The sequence below is a fragment of the Engystomops pustulosus genome, chromosome 7 (assembly GCF_040894005.1).
Source record: "Engystomops pustulosus chromosome 7, aEngPut4.maternal, whole genome shotgun sequence".
In the NCBI taxonomy this organism is placed as follows: Eukaryota; Metazoa; Chordata; class Amphibia; order Anura; family Leptodactylidae; genus Engystomops; species Engystomops pustulosus.
In genome coordinates this window covers 22,269,503-22,284,162 of record NC_092417.1, presented here as the reverse complement: position 1 = coordinate 22,284,162, position 14,660 = coordinate 22,269,503, and positions in this window count along the sequence as shown.

The following is a 14,660-nucleotide window of genomic DNA, read 5'->3' as shown; positions in this document are numbered from 1 at the left end:
TGGGGTGTTTAGCATTCATATGCCTGCGCATACTGGTGGTAGTTAAGCTAGTAGTGGTGTAACCCCTGCTGATCCTGGTTTGGCAAATGTTGCACACCACAGTCCGTCGGTCATCCGGTGTTTCCTTAAAGAACCTCCAGACTTCTGAAAATCTAGCCCTCGCCGCAGGAGCCCTCGCCACGGGAGCTTCACTAGTTGACACATTTGGCGCTGATGCACCAGCTCTGGCCCTGCCTCTCCGTCTGGCCCCACCACTGCCTCTTCCAACCTGTTCTGGTCGAGGACTCTCCTCTGTCTCAGAAGCACTGTGTTCACCCGGCCTATCAACCCAGCTTGGGTCTGTCACCTCATCATCCTCCGATCCCTCAGTCTGCTCCCCCCTCGGACTTCCTGCCCTGACAACAACTTCCCCACTGTCTGACAACCGTGTCTCCTCATCGTCGGACACCTCTTTAGACACTTCTTCCACTACGTCAAGAAGGTCATCATCACCCACAGACTGCGACTGGTGGAAAACCTGGGCATCGGAAAATTGCTCAGCAGCAACCGGACAAGTGGTTTGTGACTGTGGGAAGGGTCCAGAAAACAGTTCCTCAGAGTATGCCGGTTCAAATGCCAAATTTTCCTTGGAGGGGGCAGACTGGGGGGGGGAGGAGGCTGAGGTGCAGGAGCTGGAGGAGTGCCGATTTCGGTGACATGGGTGGACTGCGTGGAAGACTGACTGGTGGACAAATTGCTCGAAGCATTGTCAGCAATCCACGACATCACCTGTTCGCACTGTTCTGGCCTCAACAGTGCTCTACCACGAGTCCCAGTAACTTCAGACATGAACCTAGGGAGTGTAGCTCTGCGGCGTTCCCCTGCTCCCTCATAAGCAGGTGGTGTCTCACCCCGCCCAGGGCCACGGCCTCTGACCCCTGCAGTAGTTGGACGCCCACATCCCCGCCCTCGTCCTCTACCCCTAGCCCTCGGGTTAAACATTTTGAAAATGAGAGTTATAACTTTAATTTTTTTTAAACTTTTTTTTGTGTTTTTTTGTTTTTTTTTGTGTTTTTTAGTTTTTAAAACCAAACGATGCTATCCTATTGCTATGGCTATTTTCTAGCCAAGTATGAAAGCACACTACTATGCCAGATGAGATGACGCTGAGTTATTAAACAAAATAAACGTAAAATAAAAAAGGAAATGGCAGACTGTGCCTAATTGAAATCCAACCCCTAATAAATTTTCCCACTTCGGTCTTTGCAATGGATATGTGCGTCACTAAGCGCAAAACACAGCGGTCGCAAGTCTCACTACAAATTGCTCACAATTTGCTAGTAGATGCACTGCAGCAAGTACAGCCACCAGCAGATCAACCAGAAATCAAATATATATAACGCTACTGTAGGCGTAAGTAAGCTCTTTGTATTCTCCTATGGCTATTTTCTAGCCAAGTATGAAAGCACACTACTATGCAAGATGAGATGACACTGAGTTATTAAAAAAATAAACGTAAAATAAAAAGTAAATGGCAGACTGTGCCTAATTGAAATCAAACCCCTAATAAATTTTCCCACTTTGATGTTTGAGGTGGATATGTGTGTCACTAAGAGCTAAACACAACGGTAGCAAGTCCCCCTGCAAATTCCTCACAATATGGTACTAGCTGCAAATAAAAAAAAAAAAGTATAACGTTATTGTAGCCCTAAAAAGGGCTGTTGGGTTCTTGGAGAATCACTCCTGCCTAACAGTAAGCTAATAGAACACCCTAACGCTTTCCCTGACCAGCAGCAGCTCTCTCCCTAGCGGCATCCAGACACAGAATGATCCGAGCAGCGCGGGCAGCGGCTAGTCTATCCCAGGGTCACCTGATCTGGCCAGCCAACCACTGCTATCGACGTGTAAGGGTACCACGTCATGCTGGGTGGAGTGCAGAGTCTCCTGGCTTGTGATTGGCTCTGTTTCTGGCCGCCAAAAAGCAAAACGGCGGGAGCTGCCATTTTCTCGAGCGGGCGAAGTATTCGTCCGAGCAACGAGCAGTTTCGAGTACGCTAATGCTCGACGAGCATGTTCGCTCATCTCTATAAGTGAACCTATATCTAACCCTTCTTTTTGACATATAATTGCTGTAACCTTGCACTTCTGTCATACCCATTGGTATATATAGACTTTTATCCTTATGCATTGGCACTTTGTGACTTGGGCTGAGCAATAATTTATGCTGACACTTTTGCACTTTATACAATATTGACAGTTATTGCATTATACATACAAGTATGTGTCTTATGTAATTATTTAAAAGAAATTAGGTGTTGTAGTGATGGACTTTTCTGGACCTTTAGGAACGATCCAAACTAATTATCTGTAGATATTCACAAATGTTGTAAATTGTTCATTCTTTTTAAATATTAATTCTCAATAAAAAATGGAACTTTTTAAGAGGTGTTTGTGTGAGATTCGATCTGTGGGAACCGCTTTTCACTCTTGTGTCTTTTTGGATTGATGTATATGAGCATGTATCAGTAGCAGAGCATGCTAAGGTAGGTCTTAAAGGGAAAATGCTAAGTTATAGGTCAAGATGTTCCACAATTTTTGAGGAATATTTGAGGAAAGTTTAGATATGCCAGGAGGGCTAAAAGGTTCTTTTTCAAGGGGTTATCTAATCTGGACGCATGCCTCCCCCACATACAGTATATTGCCTACCTCATATATAGTGTGGGTAACATGTCTGCCCCATATACAGTGTGAGTCACATGCCTCTCTCATATACTGTGTCAGACCATTTACCATATATAAAGGCCTCTCCAATATACACCTTCATATATATATATATATATATATATATATATATGTTTCTGCAGTATGCACATAACCCTCTCATATATAGTGTCTAACATAAGCCTCTCAGGCTCCCCAGATGTAATTCTAGGCACATGCAGTGTCAGAGACATGTGGCACATCCTCCCACTAGAGCCTGACCTTTCAGTGTGGGGGCAGCTGGATTTCCTTGATACCTGAGTGGCTTCCTTAAAAGCAGCCTAGCGCTATATGGGTCACAGCTTGTTTGGTCTAGGAGGTGAACAAGCCTCTTACACGCCAGGCAGGACCAAAGAGGGGATGCAAGAAGAGGGGAGGCCACAATAAGATGGAAGGTTTCCCCTGAGGCACTCCAGGTTTATGCGTGATGTAGGGATCCCTGAGTAGATGGTAGGCCCGCGATGTTAGTGGCAGCCAGGGATCACATATGAGACAAGTGACTCAGGCCTTATGTGTAGACATGTTAAATTCCTCTGGCCCAAAAACTAAACTCTTGTATCCAGAGCGCAAGTATATGAGGGATGGGACTTAAAGCATAGCTGTAAGGCAACAAGTGTTTGACTTACATTGCATGTGTTATTAGAGACAAGATACCCACTGATTTCACAAGTCATATATATATTTAGACACACCCAAAAATACACTCTCAAGCGTCTCTGGAGGTGAAGAAGTTTCACTGCTTTATCTTTTTCCAAATCTCAATGTTTCTCTTTTTCATGGGCTTGACTTTAGTGATATCTGCTTTCCATAACTCTCCTGGCACCATCACATGTCTGTGGATCATCCATTTAATTGACAGTAGATCCGCCAGATCATTCATGCAAAGAAAGTATCCAGTCTACTGTGGCCACAGCTCCAACAACACAGCGATCAATGACGACTACTGCTGTACACACAGAGCGGGATGTGATGTGCACAGATCATAGCTGGAAGGGATGCGGCTGCGCTACAATGTTGCAATTGGTTTGCCCTGGTGATACATTGTTGGGGGAAAGTATTTGCCTCCTTTCAGATGCTCCTATCATGGCCTATGTATCTTTGTAAACTTAGGAACCACCAGAACCAAGAGTCTGGGTCCCATTTCTATAACGATGTTCTCACCTAATTGGTCATATGTAGAGATGAGCGAACATGCTCGTCCGAGCTTGATGCTCGGTCGAGCATTAGGGTACTCGAAACTGCTCGTTACTCGGACGAATACTTCGCCCGCTCGAGAAAATGGCAGCTCCCGCCGTTTTGCTTTTTGGCGGCCAGAAACAGAGCCAATCACAAGCCAGGAGACTCTGCACTCCACCCAGCATGACGTGGTACCCTTACACGTCGATAGCAGTGGTTGGCTGGCCAGATCAGGTGACCCTGGGATAGACTAGCCGCTGGCCGCGCTGCTCGGATCATTCTGTCTCTGGATGCCGCTAGGGAGAGAGCTGCTGCTGGTCAGGGAAAGCGTTAGGGTGTTCTATTAGCTTACTGTTAGGCAGGAGTGATTCTCAAAGAACCCAACAGCCCTTCTTAGGGCTACAATAACGTTCTACTTTTTTTATTTTAATTTGCATCTTTTACCATTTTGTGAGGAATTAGCAGGGGGACTTGCTACCGTTGTGTTTAGCTCTTAGTGGCACACATATCCATAGCAAAGACCGAAGTGGCAAAATTCAGTAGGGGTTGGATTTCTATTAGGCAATAACTCAGTGTCATCTCATCTGGCATAGTAGTGTGCTTCCTTTGATACTTGGCTAGAAAATAGCCATAGGAGAATACAAACAGCTTCTTGAAGCCTACAGTAGCGTTCTATATATTTGATTTCTGGTTGATCTGCTGGTGGCTGTAGTTTCTGCAGTGCATGTACTTGCCAATTCTGAGCAATTTGTAGTGAGACTTGCGACCGCTGTGTTCTGCGCTTAGTGGCGCACATATCCATAGCAAAGGCCGAAGTGGCAAAATTCAGTAGGGGTTGGATTTCTATTAGGCAATAACTCGGTGTCATCTCATCTGGCATAGTAGTGTGCTTCCTTTGATACTTGGCTAGAAAATAGCCATAGGAGAATACAAACAGCTTCTTGAAGCCTACAGTAGCGTTCTATATATTTGATTTCTGGTTGATCTGCTGGTGGCTGTAGTTTCTGCAGTGCATGTACTTGCCAATTCTGAGCAATTTGTAGTGAGACTTGCGACCGCTGTGTTCTGCGCTTAGTGGCGCACATATCCATAGCAAAGGCCGAAGTGGCAAAATTCAGTAGGGGTTGGATTTCTATTAGGCAATAACTCAGTGTCATCTCATCTGGCATAGTAGTGTGCTTCCTTTGATACTTGGCTAGAAAATAGCCATAGGAGAATACAAACAGCTTCTTGAAGCCTACAGTAGCGTTCTATATATTTGATTTCTGGTTGATCTGCTGGTGGCTGTAGTTTCTGCAGTGCATGTACTTGCCAATTCTGAGCAATTTGTAGTGAGACTTGCGACCGCTGTGTTCTGCGCTTAGTGGCGCACATATCCATAGCAAAGGCCGAAGTGGGAAAATTCAGTAGGGGTTGGATTTCTATTAGGCAATAACTCGGTGTCATCTCATCTGGCATAGTAGTGTGCTTCCTTTGATACTTGGCTAGAAAATAGCCATAGGAGAATACAAACAGCTTCTTGAAGCCTACAGTAGCGTTCTATATATTTGATTTCTGGTTGATCTGCTGGTGGCTGTAGTTTCTGCAGTGCATGTACTTGCCAATTCTGAGCAATTTGTAGTGAGACTTGCGACCGCTGTGTTCTGCGCTTAGTGGCGCACATATCCATAGCAAAGGCCGAAGTGGCAAAATTCAGTAGGGGTTGGATTTCTATTAGGCAATAACTCAGTGTCATCTCATCTGGCATAGTAGTGTGCTTCCTTTGATACTTGGCTAGAAAATAGCCATAGGAGAATACAAACAGCTTCTTGAAGCCTACAGTAGCGTTCTATATATTTGATTTCTGGTTGATCTGCTGGTGGCTGTAGTTTCTGCAGTGCATGTACTTGCCAATTCTGAGCAATTTGTAGTGAGACTTGCGACCGCTGTGTTCTGCGCTTAGTGGTGCACATATCCATAGCAAAGGCCGAAGTGGCAAAATTCAGTAGGGGTTGGATTTCTATTAGGCAATAACTCAGTGTCATCTCATCTGGCATAGTAGTGTGCTTCCTTTGATACTTGGCTAGAAAATAGCCATAGCAATAGGATAGGATTGTTTGGTTTTAAAAACACAAAAAAAAAAAAAAAACACAAAAAAACACAAAAAAAAACAAAAAGAAGTAAAAAAAAAAAAAAAGTTATAACTCTCATTTTAAAAATGTTTAACCCGAGGGCTAGGGGTAGAGGACGAGGGCGGGGACGTGGGCGTCCAACTACTGCAGGGGTCAGAGGCCGTGGTCCTGGGCGGGGTGAGACACCACCTGCTGATGAGGGAGCAGGGGAACGCCGCAGAGCTACACTCCCTAGGTTCATGTCTGAAGTTACTGGGACTCGTGGTAGAGCACTGTTGAGGCCAGAACAGTGCGAACAGGTGATGTCGTGGATTGCTGACAATGCTTCGAGCAATTTGTCCACCACCAGTCAGTCTTCCACGCAGTCCACCCATGTCACCGAAATCCCCACTCCTCCAGCTCCTGCACCTCAGCCTCCTCCCCCCCAGTCTGCCCCCTCCCAGGAAAATTTGCCATTTGAACCGGCATACTCTGAGGAACTGTTTTCTGGACCCTTCCCACAGTCACAAACCACTTGTCCGGTTGCTGCTGAGCAATTTTCCGATGCCCAGGTTTTCCACCAGTCACAGTCTGTGGGTGATGATGACCTTCTTGACGTAGTGGAAGTGTGTAAAGAGGTGTCCGACGATGAGGAGACACGGTTGTCAGACAGTGGGGAAGTTGTTGTCAGGGCAGGAAGTCCGAGGGGGGAGCAGACTGAGGGATCGGAGGATGATGAGGTGACAGACCCAAGCTGGGTTGAGAGGCCGGGTGAACACAGTGCTTCTGAGACGGAGGAGAGTCCTCGACCTGAACAGGTTGGAAGAGGCAGTGGTGGGGCCAGACGGAGAGGCAGGGCCAGAGCTGGTGCATCAGCGCCACTGTCAACTAGTGAAGCTCCCGTGGTGAGGGCTCTTGCGGCGAGGGCTAGATCTTCAGAAGTGTGGAGGTTCTTTAAGGAAACACCGGATGACCGACGGACTGTGGTGTGCAACATTTGCCAAACCAGGCTCAGCAGGGGTTCCACCACTACTAGCTTAACTACCACCAGTATGCGCAGGCATATGAATGCTAAGCACCCCACTCAGTGGCAACAAGCCCGTTCACCTCCGGCCGTGCACACCACTGCTCCTTCCCCTGTGTCAGCTGCTAGTCAGCCCCCTGCCCAGGACCCTGGCACAAAAACCCCATCGTCGCCTCCACGATCCTCCACAGCATCCACCAGCGTTCAGCTCTCCATACCCCAGACGCTGGAGCGGAAACGCAAATATAGTGCAACCCACCCGCACGCCCAAGCCCTTAATGTGCACATCTCCAGATTGCTTAGCCTGGAGATGCTGCCCTATAGGCTAGTAGAGACCGAGGCCTTTCGCAACCTCATGGCGGCGGCCGCCCCTCGGTATTCGGTCCCCAGCCGCCACTACTTTTCCCGATGTGCCGTCCCAGCCCTGCACCAGCACGTGTCAGACAACATCATCCGTGCCCTGACCAACGCCGTTTCTGACAAGGTCCACCTGACCACGGACACGTGGACGAGTGCTGCCGGGCAGGGCCACTATATATCGCTGACGGCACATTGGGTTAACTTGGTGGAGGCTGGGACCGAGTCTGACCCTGGGGCTGCTCATATACTGCCGACGCCGAGGATTGCGGGGCCTACCTCGGTCCAGGTGTTTCAGGCCTACTATGCCTCCTCCTCCAACCCAACCCCTCCTCCACCTCCTCCTCCGAATTACCATCCGTGGGCACGGCGCCATCAGTCGGTAGCTCTAGGCACAGCAGCAGTGCCGTCGCTAAGCGACAGCAGGCGGTGCTCAAACTGCTGAGCCTAGGCGACAAAAGGCACACCGCCCAAGAGCTATTACAGGGCATCACGGCGCAGACTGATCTGTGGCTGGCACCGCTGAACCTCAAGCCGGGAATGGTTGTGTGTGACAACGGCCGTAACCTGGTGGCGGCTCTGCAACTCGGCAGACTGACACATGTGCCATGCCTGGCCCATGTGTTAAATCTGATAGTGCAGCGTTTCCTCAAGACATACCCCAATCTGTCTGATTTGCTCACGAAGGTGCGCCGCATCTGTGCGCATTTCAGGAAGTCCAGCCCAGATGCTGCCACTCTCAGGGCAGCGCAGCGCCGCCTCCAACTGCCCGCTCACCGACTGTTGTGCGACGTGCCCACGAGGTGGAATTCAACACTGACCATGTTATCCAGAGTTTACCAGCAGCGCAGAGCGATTGTAGACTGCCAGATGTCAACTTCCACCAGAACTGGTAGTCAGGTCAGTCAGCTTCCTCAAGTCTACAATGAGGAGTGGACGTGGATGTCTGATATCTGTCAGGTGCTGAGTAACTTTGAGGAGTCAACACAGATGGTCAGTGGCGATGCCGCCATCATCAGCCTCACCATCCCGCTGCTTGGCCTGTTGAAAAACTCTCTGGTCAGCATGAAGTCGGAAGCTTTGCGCTCGTCACAAGAGACGGGGGAAGAATATTCCCTTGTTGATAGCCAAAGCACCCTGAGGTCTGTTTCTCAGCGCATATCGGAGGAGGTGGAGGTGGAGGAGGATGAGGAGGAAGAGGAGGAGAATGTTGGCGAGACACAAGAGGGGACCATTGTTGAGTCCTTCACTGTTCAGCGTGTATGGGCAGAAGAAGAGGAGTTGGAGGAGTTGGAGGAGGAGGAAATGGACAGTCAGGCCAGTGAGGGGAGTGAATTCTTACGCGTTGGTACTCTGGCGCATATGGCAGATTTCATGCTAGGCTGCCTATCCCGTGACCCTCGCGTTCAAAGAATTTATTCCAGCACCGATTACTGGGTGTTCACTCTCCTGGACCCACGGTACAAGCAAAATCTTTCCACTCTCATCCCTGCAGAGGAAAGGAGTGTGAGAATGCATGAATACCAGCAGGCCCTGGTGCACAAGCTGAAACAGTATTTCCCTTCTGACAGCGCTAGCGGCAGAGTGCGTAGTTCTGCGGGACAAGTAGCGAGGGAGAGTAGGCGAGCAGGCAGCTTGTCCAGCACTGGCAAGGGTACGCTTTACAAGGCTTTTGCCAGCTTTATGTCACCCCAGCAAGACACTGTCACCTGTCCCCAGTCTCGGCAGAGTAGGGCTGATCTTTACAGAAAGATGGTGAGGGAGTACGTAGCTGACCATACCATCGTCCTAAATGATCACACAGCTCCCTACAACTACTGGGTTTCAAAGCTGGACATGTGGCACGAACTGGCGCTGTACGCCTTGGAGGTTCTTGCCTGCCCTGCCGCTAGCGTCTTGTCCGAGCGGGTTTTCAGTGCAGCTGGTGGCATCATCACCGATAAGCGTACACGCCTGTCGACTGACAGCGCTGACAGGCTGACGCTTATTAAAATGAATAAAGGCTGGATTTCTCAGAATTTCCAATCTCCACCAGGTGAAGGAAGCTCAACCTGAATAATTGATCCACTCCTCCTCCTCCTCATTTTCCTCCTTCTCCTCCTCTTTGTACAGTAAAGCAGAGGAAAATGGCTATTTTTTGACAGGGCCCACTGGCTCTTGCTATAGTACTTCATGCATTTAATTTTTCTGGAGGGCCACCTACCCGGTCCTCTGTTTGAAACAATTTTTGTGAGTGCCACATACAGGCACTCAATCTATTCCATTTTTCTGGAGGGCCACCTATCCGGTCCTCTGTTTTAAAAAATTTTTGGGACTGCCACATACAGGCACTCAATCTATTCCATTTTACTGGAGGGCCACCTACCTGCTCCTCTGGTTTGAAACATTTTTGGGACTGCCACATACAGGCACTCAATCTATTCCATTTTACTGGAGGGCCACCTACCTGCTCCTCTGGTTTGAACAATTTTTGGGACTGCCACATACAGGCACTCAATCTATTCCATTTTACTGGAGGGCCACCTACCTGTTCCTCTGGTTTGAAACATTTTTGGGACTGCCACATACAGGCACTCAATCTATTCCATTTTACTGCAGGGCCACCTACCTGCTCCTCTGGTTTGAACAATTTTTGGGACTGCCACATACAGGCACTCAATCTATTCCATTTTACTGGAGGGCCACCTACCTGCTCCTCTGGTTTGAAGAATTTTTGGGACTGCCACATACAGGCACTCAATCTATTCCATTTTACTGGAGGGCCACCTACCTGCTCCTCTGGTTTGAAACATTTTTGGGACTGCCACATACAGGCACTCAATCTATCCCATTTTACTGGAGGGCCACCTACCTGCTCCTCTGGTTTGAAACATTTTTGGGACTGCCACATACAGGCACTCAATCTATTCCATTTTACTGCAGGGCCACCTACCTGCTCCTCTGGTTTGAACAATTTTTGGGACTGCCACATACAGGCACTCAATCTATTCCATTTTACTGGAGGGCCACCTACCTGCTCCTCTGGTTTGAAGAATTTTTGGGACTGCCACATACAGGCACTCAATCTATTCCATTTTACTGGAGGGCCACCTACCTGCTCCTCTGGTTTGAAACATTTTTGGGACTGCCACATACAGGCACTCAATCTATCCCATTTTACTGGAGGGCCACCTACCTGCTCCTCTGGTTTGAACAATTTTTGGGACTGCCACATACAGGCACTCAATCTATTCCATTTTACTGGAGGGCCACCTACCTGCTCCTCTGGTTTGAAGAATTTTTGGGACTGCCACATACAGGCACTCAATCTATTCCATTTTACTGGAGGGCCACCTACCTGCTCCTCTGGTTTGAAACATTTTTGGGACTGCCACATACAGGCACTCAATCTATCCCATTTTACTGGAGGGCCACCTACCTGCTCCTCTGGTTTGAAGAATTTTTGGGACTGCCACATACAGGCACTCAATCTATTCCATTTTACTGGAGGGCCACCTACCTGCTCCTCTGGTTTGAAACATTTTTGGGACTGCCACATACAGGCACTCAATCTATCCCATTTTACTGGAGGGCCACCTACCTGCTCCTCTGGTTTGAAAAATGTTTGGGACTGCCACATACAGGCACTATCCAAATTAAATTGTCTCCATAGCAGCCTCCACACGTTGTCTCCATTGCTACCTCCAAAAGTCGTCCATATAGCTGCCTCCATACATCGTCCCTTTATCAAACGAGGTGTGTCAGGCAGAAATTTGGGTTGTTTTCATGGATTCCACATCAAAGTTGTTAACTTTGTCGCCACCCTGCTGTGTTATCCACAAAATATACTGGCAAACTTTTACCATTTAGGGATATTATTTCAGCGCTTCTTGCGCATCTGTTTACATTCCCCTCACCCGGCATATCCTAAACTTATAAGAACGCTACTACACTTGATCTTATACAAAAGGTTCTTAGAAGTGCTGTTTGGGGAGTAGCCTAGAGACAGGGGCTTGGATTGGCGAAAGCTCGCCTGGCAGCGGAACGCCAGCTCCATGCGCATCATGCGCTTCTTGCGCATCTGTTTACATTCCCCTCACCCGCCATATCCCAAACTTATAAGAACGCTACTACACTTAACTTGGTGCAGGCTGGGACCGAGTCTGACCCTGGGGCTGGTCATATACTGCCGACGCAGAGAATTGCGGGGCCTACCTCGGTCCAGGTCTCAAAGGCCTACTATACCTCCTCCCACCCCTCCTCCACCTCCTCCTCCTCCGAATTACCATCCGTGGGCATGGCGCCATCAGTCGGTAGCTCTAGGCACAGCAGCAGTGCCGTCGCTAAGCGACAGCAGGCGGTGCTGAAACTGCTGAGCCTAGGCGATAAAAGGCACACCGCCCAAGAGCTATTACAGGGCATTCCACATCAAAGTTGTTAACTTTGTCGCCACCCTGCTGTGTAATCCACAAAATATACTTGCAAACTTTTACCATTTAGGGATATTATTTCAGCGCTTCTTGCGCATCTGTTTACATTCCCCTCACCCGCCATATCCTAAACTTATAAGAACGCTACTACACTTGATCTTATACAAAAGGTTCTTAGAAGTGCTGTTTGGGGAGTAGCCTATAGACAGGGGCTTGGATTGGCGAAAGCTCGCCTGGCAGCGGAGCGCCAGCTCCATGCCAAGATCCAACTAACATAGTTTTAACTGCAGCACCTTTAATCTACTACTAGTTCACTGCCTCCATACATGGTCCCCTTATCAAACGAGCTGTGTCAGGCAGAATTTTGGGTTGTTTTCATGGCTTCCATGTTAACTTTGTCGCCACCCTGCTGTGTAATCCACAAAATATACTGGCAAACTTTTATCATGTACCGATATTATTTGAGCGCTTCTTGCTCACCTCCTTTGGTTCCTCTCTGCCACCCATTGGTTTGAAGCCTGAGTCCATTTAGGGTATGTCGCCATGCCACTCTCTAGCCTTCCGCTGCTGCCGCTGCCTCTGCATGCCGTCCCCTATAGTGTCAGGGTCAATTATTGGATGTTTTAGATGCTATCTAGCTTCATTCTGTCACTCTGTCATGGCCATGCTGTTGCCCATAATTTTGGCATAATGGTGCGATTAGGCAGCCTCAGAGGCATCCATGCATGCTGCCCCTGCTGTTTCCTGTCCATTTCCGTGGTGTTTCCATCCTTTTCTGAGGTTCCCAGGTGTTTGGCCAAGCTTCCCTGTGCAGAGCCTTGGTCCCCTTGAAAAATGCTCGAGTCTCCCATTGACTTCAATGGGGTTCGTTATTCGAGACGAGCACTCGAGCATCGGGAAAAGTTCGTCTCGAATAACGAGTACCCGAGCATTTTAGTGTTCGCTCATCTCTAGTCATATGATCAAAAAGTTGTCTTCTCCTACATGGACACTTATAGGTGACTATGACTCCCATCAACGCCAAGGCTTCTCCATTGCTGAAGCTCATCATCAATAGGACCCTCAGATGTGTCTCATACAAGAAGGGGTCTGCAGTCCGTACTATCTATCTTTCATAACAGATAAAGATATTTTCCAATTTAGGATAGTTTTATAGAAGAATTTGCAGCATAGGCCAGGAATTTCCCTGTAATTGTGGCATACCGCACCTGCCTGTAAATCATTGAGCTGATAGGGGCATACAGGAGACATCCTACGCGATGAGTTGTGAACTGCATGTTCATTGTCCAAACATCTATCACCCTTCCATCCTGCTGTGGAGTATAAGCCTGAACCTGGCACAGTAAACCCATTCTGGTTACCACTTTGGACAATCCCCCGATTAGAGGGTTTCCCACTCCCGGGCCCTATTGTTCATCTGTAATCTTTGGGAGAACATAGCAGCAGGTGCACAATTTTATGGTTATAGGGGTTGGCATACTGTACAACCCCCCCCCCCCCCCCTGATGATAGGTATCCCATGAACAAGCTTAAATCTACAAGGTGGTATTTGGTGGTTTTATTTAGAAACTCCATTGCGGTATTTTGTGAAAATTTTATGACGTTGTGAGCTGTTTTGGCTAATATTATTTGGATACTACCTAAAGTAATTATCTATGGGGTGCTATTATATGCACTGTATATCTCACAATATGGTAGTGTAATACAGTCTATGGGGGATGTACATAGACTTCAGGGTGACTTGGACATACTGGAAAACTGTCTGTATCGAAGGACATTTAAAAAACAGAATTTTTTTCAGAATGGTTAAAAACACTAGAGCTAAAGTACTGTATAGCCGAAAGCCCAAGAAAAACAGTGCATCACAGCGTTAAGGAATCAGGCCTATGGCAACAGCTTGGAAAACTACTGTGCATATAGTCACAACTGGAGTGCTGCTTACTGTAATTCCACTCCCCACGTTATACACATAGTCCCCCCTTTTTTTTAGTTTACTTGTAGCTATAAAAGATGGGCTCATCACCCCTAGACTTGGACATACTGGTATCCACTGGGATATTGAGGTTCAATGTGGATAAATGTACGGTTATGCACCTAGGGGCTAATAATCCACAGGCATCATATGTCCTTGGTGGAGTAAACATGGGAGAGAAGGGCCTGAGGGTACTAGTAGATCATAGATGAAATAACAGCATGCAATGTCAGTCAGCTGCCTCTAAAGCCAGTAGGATCTTGTGATATATCAGAATGGTCAGGACTCTGGGGATAGGGATGTAATATTACCACTGTACAAGGCACTGGTTCGGCCACACCTGGAATATGCCGTCCAGTTCTGGGCTCCAGTCCATAAAAAGGAGGCCCTGGAGCTGGAGAGGGTACTACGAACAGCCACAAAAAATGATAAGGAGTATGGAGGGTCTCAGTTATAAGGAAAGATTAATTAGAATTAGTCGTCTCGAAAAGAGACAACTAATGGGGAAATGATCAATTCATGTTAATATATAAATGAACCTAACAACAAATATGGTGGAAAGTTAAACAATATCAAAAGGTGGGAAATAACAAGGTCTAATCACCAAAGGAGACAAAGCTTCTTTACTGTAAGATCTGTAAATCTGTAGAATAGCCGAGCTCAGGAGCAGGGCACAGCTGGGAGAGGAGAGAGCTTCAAGAAGGACTCTCCCTTTACTAATCCATCCTATGTCCTATCTCCCATCTGTTATCTGGCAAACAGCTGATATATACCAAGCTCCAGGCTGCTCTGCAGTCTTTTTCTAGGACCCTGTAAATAAGATGGCGGCTGATGGCTGGTTCAAGCAGCAACATCGTTGTTTAGTAAATTATTTATTAAATTATTTTATATTG